The 9,170-nt window shown below is 43.9% G+C and overlaps 1 long non-coding RNA gene across 1 annotated transcript; it reads right to left on the bottom strand.

The window, feature by feature from the left end:
• Window positions 1–1,323: 1,323 nt before the first annotated feature.
• LOC102151644 lies at window positions 1,324–8,194 on the bottom strand. The gene is made up of 5 exons (XR_005361610.1): window positions 7,318–8,194; window positions 6,412–6,603; window positions 4,790–4,945; window positions 3,542–3,647; window positions 1,324–2,675 (listed from the first exon to the last, which is right to left on the bottom strand). It is a non-coding gene; the product is annotated as an uncharacterized LOC102151644 (long non-coding RNA).
• Window positions 8,195–9,170: the final 976 nt, after the last annotated feature.

Raw genomic sequence — 9,170 nt, 5'->3', positions numbered from 1 at the left:
CTGGGGACATCGTACGAAGCATGCATGAATCATCTACTGGAACAGAAAAATAGTCAACTACAATCACGTGTGCAAAGTGTTATGGCATGGGATGTATGAGGTGCCATGGGAACACCATTCAAGGGCACCCACTTCAACTTGGGTCGGGGAAGTCGGGATGTCTCTGCTAAGATAGATAACTAGCGATCAGCCATGGGAAGAGGAGGAATTAGACTATCCTAGACAGAAGGAACAGCATATGCAAAGGCCCAGGTAAAAGAGAAAACTGTCTTAGAAAAAATGAAGTTCAGTGTGGATGGAAATGCCAGGAAATGCCAGAGAGGGGGAGTGCTAAGAGATTACTTTGAAGAGATAGATAGAGGGTTGAGATGACTGATGGTCATCAAAGATGAACGTGTTGACTATTCCACTAGACCACAGAACTAAGGAATGGCTTGCAGGCATTGTATTACCTCATCTTCACAAGGACCTCATAAATAGGTTTAGTTGTTAACCCATTTAATAGAGGAGGAAACTGAGATTAAGTAATTTGCTCCAAGTACCTCAGCTAGTAAACTGCAGAGTTAGCATTCGGATACAGTTGTGTCTATTCGAAGAGCCAGAGTCCCACGTCACTGTATCACGTAGTTAAGAAATTTGGGCTTTTATTTTTTATTTTTATTTTTTTTTAAATTTTTATTTTATGATAGTCACACACACAGAGAGAGAGAGAGAGAGAGGCAGAGACATAGGCAGAGGGAGAAGCAGGCTCCATGCACCGGGAGCCCGACGTGGGATTCGATCCCGGGTCTCCAGGATCGCGCCCTGGGCCAAAGGCAGGCACCAAACCGCTGCACCACCCAGGGATCCCAGAAATTTGGGCTTTTAACCTTAAAGAAATGGGAAACTATGAAAGGATTTTAAACAGGCAGATAACATGAAGAACCCTGCATTTAGGAAGCCGATTCTGGCTACAGTACTCTGAGTTTCATTCAGGGATTCTGGGGGTTCATTTTGTGAATTAACAATAAACTCTTGCTTCACCCTTCTTTGCTCCTCCAGCTTATCTTTTGGACAAAGAAGCCCAAACTGATTGCTTTGATTTCTAATGGAAAACTTTGGATAGAATTGGGCTGGGGGTGGGGGTGGGTGGGGCGGTGCCTGGATGGCTCAGTGGGTTAAGATTCTGACTCTTGATTTTGGCTCAGGTCATGACCTCAGGGCCGGGAGATCCAGCCCCCTGAGTTGGGCTCTACCAGGGCATGGAGCCTGCTTAAAATCATTTGCAAAGCCTGCTCCTTCTCCCTCTCCCTCTGCTGCTCTCCCTCTCCTGCCTCTGGTCGTGTACTCTCTGTCTATCAAAAACCAAACACCAAACAAACAATAACAACAAAAGATGGAGCAGACGATGTAACTCAAGGCTGAAAATGAAGTTGTCGGTTTATCTCTCATTATGGAGAATTGCCTGTATATTGAGCCCATATACATAAGACAAGCAATAAAAGGTTTCCAAATGATAACTTCCACTGTGCAATTTTTAAAAATTAAGTCCTTATTATAGGGCCTTACAAGATATAGGTAAAAATTAACACATATCCAGAAATAAAACAAAAAATCAACTAAAAAACCCTAATATCTTGCCCCTCTTTGCCTTCTCTTTCTTACAAAGGGTATTTTCTACCTGGCACTTTCCTGTCTGAGAGATTCTCTATCCACCCTCCTCCCTCCCCGATAGCTTTTCCCCAGAGGCTCTGTCTTTTTATCTCTGAGACCTTGTATTTCTGATGCTCTCAACTTCTGTGCTTCCAGAGACACAGCATGATCAAGCGGGAAGTGCTTGCCATAACTGGGTTCAAGTCTCAGCAGTTTTTGACCTCTGGGCTCTTGGTGTCCATTTCCTTGTTATAAAACTGGTAAGTTAGTATCAACCCAGAACACTGGCTGGGGACCAGATGAGATAAAAGTATTTGAGAGGACTCTGTCTCTTATAGGTTACCTGTTGGTCCCATTTCCTTCCTTTTCACTTAGACCTCAGTTCAAGTGACTTGCCTACCTGACCTTTCTCTCAAAACCAACTGTCGTCCTCAACTTCCCTGCCCCCCAGCCCCAGGCCCCTCTTCACTCTCTACTGTGGGGCAGTCAAAGGCCCCATGGTAACACTTGGCTCTGCAAGTGGTTTACTCCTTTTGATGGATATACTAGAAGAAGCTCCCCTGGTCAGGCTTTTTGGGGGCAGAAGCCAAGTCTGATAAATGTTTTGACTATTCCTCCGGGCCCCTCCAGAGGTCTTCACATGGAAGGAAGTCGCAAATGAAGCCCTCATTGGTCATCAGCTGGAAAAAGCACATACAATGTGGAGGGGACAGGATGGCTCCCCTCCACCCTCCCCATTAACATTAGTGAAATAATAATTTTCCATAATTCCTTAAGCTTTTAATTTTATGCTTCTTCAGGGACAGTGGCTGTGCCCGTGGCTTCTTATTTATCGGTTAATGTATCACCACTATCAAATTCCTGGAAAGCTTGTTGAAATACAAGCTTACTGTTCCCAGTTCCAGAAGAGGCAGATGCGGTTACACTCGATATTTATAGAAGAGTCCTCAGCGAATCTCTCAGGATGTGGGCCTCTCTTTAACTCCAAAGAGAAGAATACATTTTTTGGTGTCCTTTCTTTTTCTCTCTTCTTGCACAGCATTCTATCGGAGAGGACAAACCAAAAGAGGGAGGGAAAGGGGAGAGTGTGACTGTGCAGCTAAGGAGTCTGGCCGGGTGTGGTCCCTCAGCATCATCGGGGATCACAGAGTGGTCCTTACTAGGAGCCAGGCGCCTTGGGAATTCTTTTACTAGTCCTAACAATCCTATATAAGTAGGTACTCTCTCTCCACTTCACAGTTAACACAACCATGGCACAGAGAGGTTAGGTAATTCACCCAATGTTACTCAGCTACAAATGGCAGAACCAGCGTGTAACCCAGACGACTGATTCTGGAACCTGAGTTGATCATCTCTGGGCTGTGCTGCCCATATAGCACAAAGGCTTAGGATAGTAAAGACTTTGCAATTACAGGTATCCACATGTAAACAGGCGAACTAAGGCTGGCCCCGATGCCACCTGAATATAGATAAGAAGGAAAGGCCAGGGCTCAGAAAGCCGTGGGCTGTCCCAGGGCTTCACCAACCACATCTAAATCATGCTCAGCTTTGTATCTGTGGGCTGTGTGAGGATCACAGGAGAGCATTCAAAAGCCCTTCATGCAGTGCTGGTACTCCCTGGGTGTAGGACAAACAACCTGGGGAGGGTGTGGGTGCCTTTCTCTTTAGTACACCCCACCTTCCTGCCCTCCCGATGGATGCCAATCATCCAGGAAAGCTCTCCTTTCCCGTGCACCAGGAAATGGTCTCAGAATGCTCTAGAAAACCTTCTCCAAAGGATTGCCGCTGGCCTGGAGGATGAAACCTGTTTGTTATGCTTGCCCTGGCCCACAGGGGTGGAGATCGTGTCATATTTGTATTTAGTGCTCGGTCTATAGGCAGCCTTCGGTGAATGAATGACAATACTTACGGAACTCAAGCATGTTTGCATTTACCATGGATTCTGCTGTGACTCCGATTAAAGCCAATGGTTTTAATCAAGGCAGAATATCTTCTTTAAACACAAGGATTAGCCTCTATGAAAAGAGAAATGTAAACAGGACTCTAATTAGAGAATTTACTAATTATTCTTCCCTGCTGAGGACATTAGCTGGGGTTTAGTCTTTAGCTGTGACAGCCATACGACTTTCTCTTTATCTCCAGAAAGGGAAAAATTGCCTGGAAAGATTCATTTCAATACCCTGATTCCTTTCCTGCTCTCTTTCACCCTCAAAAAAAAAGATATTCCAGCATGAAAGATCACAGACTCAGCCCAAAACAGTGGACCCAGGTTGACGGCATTCAGGAAACTGCACACTCCTGGAGCCCCGACTGCCGAGCCAAAGATAAATCGGCAGGAAGATTTCTTTGGAATGATGTGAATTTAATGAATCATGAAAAATATCCCCAGCTGTTCTTAAATTTAAGGGAGATTGAGTGATAACAAAAGATAGTTTCCCTCCCTCTTAGATGTAGGTTGGAGCGGAAAGAGCGGTGGTTTAAAAAAAAAAAAAAAAAAAAAAAAAAAAAACCCCGAGGCCAAAAGCTTGCCTTTTCTTTCCCATCTCTTCTATTGTTGAAGGGGAAAAAAGCTGTCTGCAGTCAGCAGCCACTGAAGGGCATGATGAAGAGTGTTTGCTATTACCAGACTTGAAGAATTCTCCACTCTGATTTCAAAGATCAGGCTGCCCTTGCAGGCAAACATTTAGAAAGTGATGGGCTTTGCTCTTGCCCCCTCCCAACCCCCCAACCACCACCATCCTCACATCTCCTCCAACCTCTTTATTAACACATTGACTCGCTGAAATTAAAAATAATGATTCTCCCTCTCCTCATCCCAGCTGCTGCAACCCTCAGTACCCTGGTCCTGGAAATCCTTATTAACCCATTGATTGGTGTGGTCTCCCAGGCCTGTCCTCAGCTGGGAGATCTAAGCCAGGCCTTGGTGGGTTTGGCTGTTTCAAGGATACCCAGCTTAGGTCCTTGAGATATCTGTGCTAGAGGGTGGAGAGAGCTTTGAGCAGGACTTGAAAAACATGACTTCCCTTCTGTCCCCTACTTTCCCTGATAGCCCTCAGCCTGGGCTGCCATGGGTCCGCTTGAACAAGCAAGCCATGCACCGAATCAGGAGGCCAGGCCCCAGGGCACAGTGTCCAGGAGCACAGGTTGCTCTTCTTACCTGAAAAAGCACAAAGCAGGTGGGTAGCCATGAGGGCCTGGTTCACCTCTGCCATCTTTGGATCTATTACTTCTGGATAAATTTCCCTTTTCTTCAAGGTGGGTGAGGAAGGCTAACAGATGCTAAGCAAAGTTGTGGTTGTTGTTGTTTTTTATCCTGAAAGCAATGTTTAATATCTAAGTATAGCTGAGAGATGTGTTTGAGAATTAGATGTGCTAGCCCCTCTCTGTAACCCCACTAGAAGGGGTTCAGAGAAAAGCATGGATGATGGTGATAATAATGTTGAATATTAATGACAAACTAAAATGGAGGACTTAAATGATGTACCAGGCACAATAGTAAATGCTTCTCAAACATGATGTATTAAATATGTACAACACACACACACACACACACACACACAGCCAACCCTCCAAGAAGCAGATATTGTAATTGTCTCTATCAAACCACTGGATGGACTTGGTGAGATTTTAACAGGAAGAAAATTTACTTTTTGTACCACTCTCTCCAAGCCCTGTTAGATGACTTTCCTTCCTCCTGGATGAGAAAATTCGGTAGTTTCATAGTCTGCGATAGTCATTTTTACATATAAAAAAATCCGTCAATCAAGACTATGCAATACTTGTCCAGAAGGATAGGCAACTCGATCAATGGGACAAAAAAGTCAACTTGGAAATAGCCCCACACAAGCACAACCCATGGATTCTTGACAAGGGTGCAAAAACAATTCACTGGAAGGAGACCATTTTCAACAAATGGTGCTGGAGTAACTAGACATCCAAGCAAAACATGAACTGACCCAAACTTCACACTGCATATAAGAATGATCGCACAATGCATCATATGCTTTAATGTAAAATGTAAAATTATACAGCTTTTTAAAAAAGATTTATTTATTTATTCATGATAGACATATATATAGAGAGAGGCAGAGACACAAGAGGAGGTAGAAGCAGGCTCCATGCCGGGAGCCTGACGCGGGACTCGATCCCGGGACTCCAGGATTGTGCCCTGGGCCAAAGGCAGGCGCCAAACCGCTGAGCCATCCAGGGATCCCCCAAATTATATAACTTTTAGAAAACAATATAGGAGGAAATCTTTGAGATCTAGGGCATGGGGAAGAGTTTTTAGACATGACATTAAAGCGTGCTCTGTAAAAGAAAAAAATTGATAAATTAGAGGACAGACAAACTACAGACTGGGAGAAAATATTTGCCAAAAAACAAAGCTGAAAATGGACTCATGTTTAGAATATGTAAAGAACTCTCAAAACTCAACAATTAAAAAAGGCAGATTTTATAAAATGGGGAAACCGCATGAAAGAATATTTTATCAAAGAAGATACATGAGGAAAGGACAAATGAGACCAGGAAAAGATATTCACCTTCACTAGCCATCAGGGAAGTGAAAATTAAGATCATAATGAGATCTTACTACACACTTACTGGAACAACTAAGTGAGGCCATGACATGCCGGCAAAGATGTGAAGAATCTGTATCGCTCATAAATGGTGGGAATTTATGCTGCAAGTCACTCAGGAAAATAGTTTGGCAGTTTCTTAAAAAAAAACCAAACCAAACAAAAACAAGAACAACAAACAAAAAAGTGGACATAGACTTACTGTGCAACTCAGCAATCACATTCCTGGGCATTTATCTCAGAAAAATGAAGCATGTCCACAGAGAACCTGGGTATGGTTGTTCATGGTGGCTTTCTTTCCTTAACTCTCTTTGTTCCAACAGTGGAAATGACCAAAATGTCTTGCAGCGATGGCTAAGCAAGATGTGGTATGTCCACACCACGAAATGCTACTCTACAATAAAAAAAAAAAAAAAAAAAAGGCCTTTTGATACATTTAATGTGGATGGATCTCAAGGACATTATGTGGATTTTTAAAAAGCTCATCTCAGTAGGTTAAGATGTATGATTCTATTTCTACAGCTGTCTCAGAATGACACAGTTATAGAAATGGAGAACCAGTTAGTGGTTATCAGGGGTTAGGGATGTTGGGAGAGGGTGGTGCTGAGGGTGGTGGTAGGATTACACAGGTGCAGCCCCAGGTGGTCATGGAATGGTTCTGTATCTTGATTTTCCTGATAGCTGATATTAATATGAATTTGAATATGTGATAAAATGAGGCAGAACTATACAAACACCATGCACCAATGTCAGTTTCCTGATTTTGAGATTATACTATAGTTATGTAAGATGGAACCACTGGGGGAACCAGGTGAAGACAACCTGAGACCTCTCTGTACTCTTTACAACTTCTTGTGATTCTATAATTATTACAAAAACTTTAAATATAAAATAATGCACCTTGCAGGATCAAGCATTATTTTCCAGCATAGTACAAAATCATTAGTATCTAATTTTATTTGAAGCCTCTCCCCTTACTAGCACTGCCAGATCAGGCCTGCTCCAGGCATAATTAGGGCAGGCTAAGCCATGCTGTAATAATTAAACAAAAAAATCAAAACAAAAGTCTCTGAAATTTTGGTACTTGAGCATAATAAAACGTTGGCACCTATGTCCACAGTGGGTAGGGCAGTTCACTTCTGAGTAGTGACTCAGAGATCCAGGCTCCTTCCATCTTGTGGCTCTGCCATCTTCAACCTGTGTCTTCCATGACCACCCTGGGAGGAGAGGGAGAATAGTGAGGGAACTTTATGGCAAGGCCTGGAAATGTCCCCCTATCATTCTCACCTATATCCCATTGCCCAGAAGTTGGGCATTGGAAGCCAGCTTCACCTCAAGGGCTGTTGGGAAATATGATCTTGCTGCATGCCCAGGAATAGCACTCATAGGTTGGAGGGAGGATCTTGCAGTGTGGTGGGTTGCAGGTGATGAGATTCTGCATTCCCTGTAGAGGGAAGGGTGACATGATAGTTTCTTTTCTTTCTATTTTGGTCTCCCCAGAGACCAAGGAATGAATAGAAGAAAAGGACAATGCCTTCTATTGGTGATGTGTCTGGGGTTGGCTCCATGCATGGCCCACATGCTCGCTCTCTTCCTCCTTGGGCATCTCAGTGGGGTGTCTAGAGACACTGCTCTTCTTAGTATTGGCACAGTGAGTCCACCTTCCATGTGACACTCACTCATCTTCAGCATTTGAAGACACATTCAAGCTTCTTTCCATTGGAGCCATCTCACCCTGCTATTCAGAATGGGCATGGTGACACAGTGAGTCCTCCTGGGCAGGTTCCTTTGAGGTGACTCAAGGCTGATCTTGGGAAAGCCAGTATCCTGGCTCCACTGAAAGCTAGAAGCTCACACTGTTCCTTCCATGGCCAGAGAGGAAGCTCTAATCAGACTCTTACCTTAGGTTTTTCTGGCAAGAGTCAGACAACACAAGCCGTTTGCTCCCCCAAACTTTAATACGTTGCTCTTCACTAGTGCCCACAGCATCTCCTTACTTGGCATGAGAAGGGAACCCCCTTTCCCTCTCTGTGTAAGTAGGAAGGGGAAAAAAGATCTATCCTCTCTGGTTTCATTCAAATCAATTTCCTGGTCTCAGGTTACATGGAGGCAAGAGGAAGATGCCGCACTGTAGGACTCATGCCCTTGGTTAGCAACTCCTGCATGGGTGGTTGGACTCCCCTCTCTAGAATATGTTGCTGCTTAACACCTATTGTCTCCAGCTCTGGGGTCTCAGCCAAAATGCCCAGTGGCCTGGGAAAGATGCATTTAACACCCTGTTAGATAGCATATCCCCATTTTATAGTTGCATATCCTCAGGTTCAAAATGGTTAAGGAATTTGTGCAAAGTCCCACGTACTACGGTGGTATGTAGATTTCAAGAGCTGTGGACTGTGGTGGATGAGCTACAAGAGCCAGGATGAAGAAAAAGAGGCAATTACATTTAATTCTGGTAAGTTGATGTGTTCATTGACAGTAGAGGAGAATCAGTTCAATGTGTTTAGTTGGGGATGAGAAAGTCAAGAAGAAGAAAGTTCTCTTTGTAATTCTTTACTGAGTCATTTTTTTTTTTAATGAGTCTTCTCCCCTCTCATCCAACCGCTCCAATTTCTGGAACTTCTTCATGCCGTGAGCCCAAAAAGCCCCCATCTCCAGAGCAAAGGCTAACCCCACCACAAACCACCTAATGCCCTTGACCTATTCCTCATAGAGTGGAATGACAAAATTATAACTTATGCAGCTGTAACTTGAGCACTTTGCAGGGAATGAACTTTGTTCTGGAATATAATTTGAAAAAGTGAGGGTATGGGTTAGAAAGTGACTGCAAAACAAAAGAAAACTGCCAAGCTGTCATGCATAAGAAATGGAGCAGGAATTTGGGGGGGAGGGAAGAGCAGAGATGAAGGGAGGAAGGTAGAGAAGGAGGAGGATGAGCAGGGCAGCAAGGAGGGAACCTGGATC

This window comes from Canis lupus, chromosome 7 (genome assembly GCF_011100685.1).
Source record: "Canis lupus familiaris isolate Mischka breed German Shepherd chromosome 7, alternate assembly UU_Cfam_GSD_1.0, whole genome shotgun sequence".
NCBI lineage: Eukaryota > Metazoa > Chordata > Mammalia > Carnivora > Canidae > Canis > Canis lupus.
The sequence above is the reverse complement of the archived record's forward strand: the minus strand, read 5'-3'. Positions and strand labels throughout refer to the sequence as shown.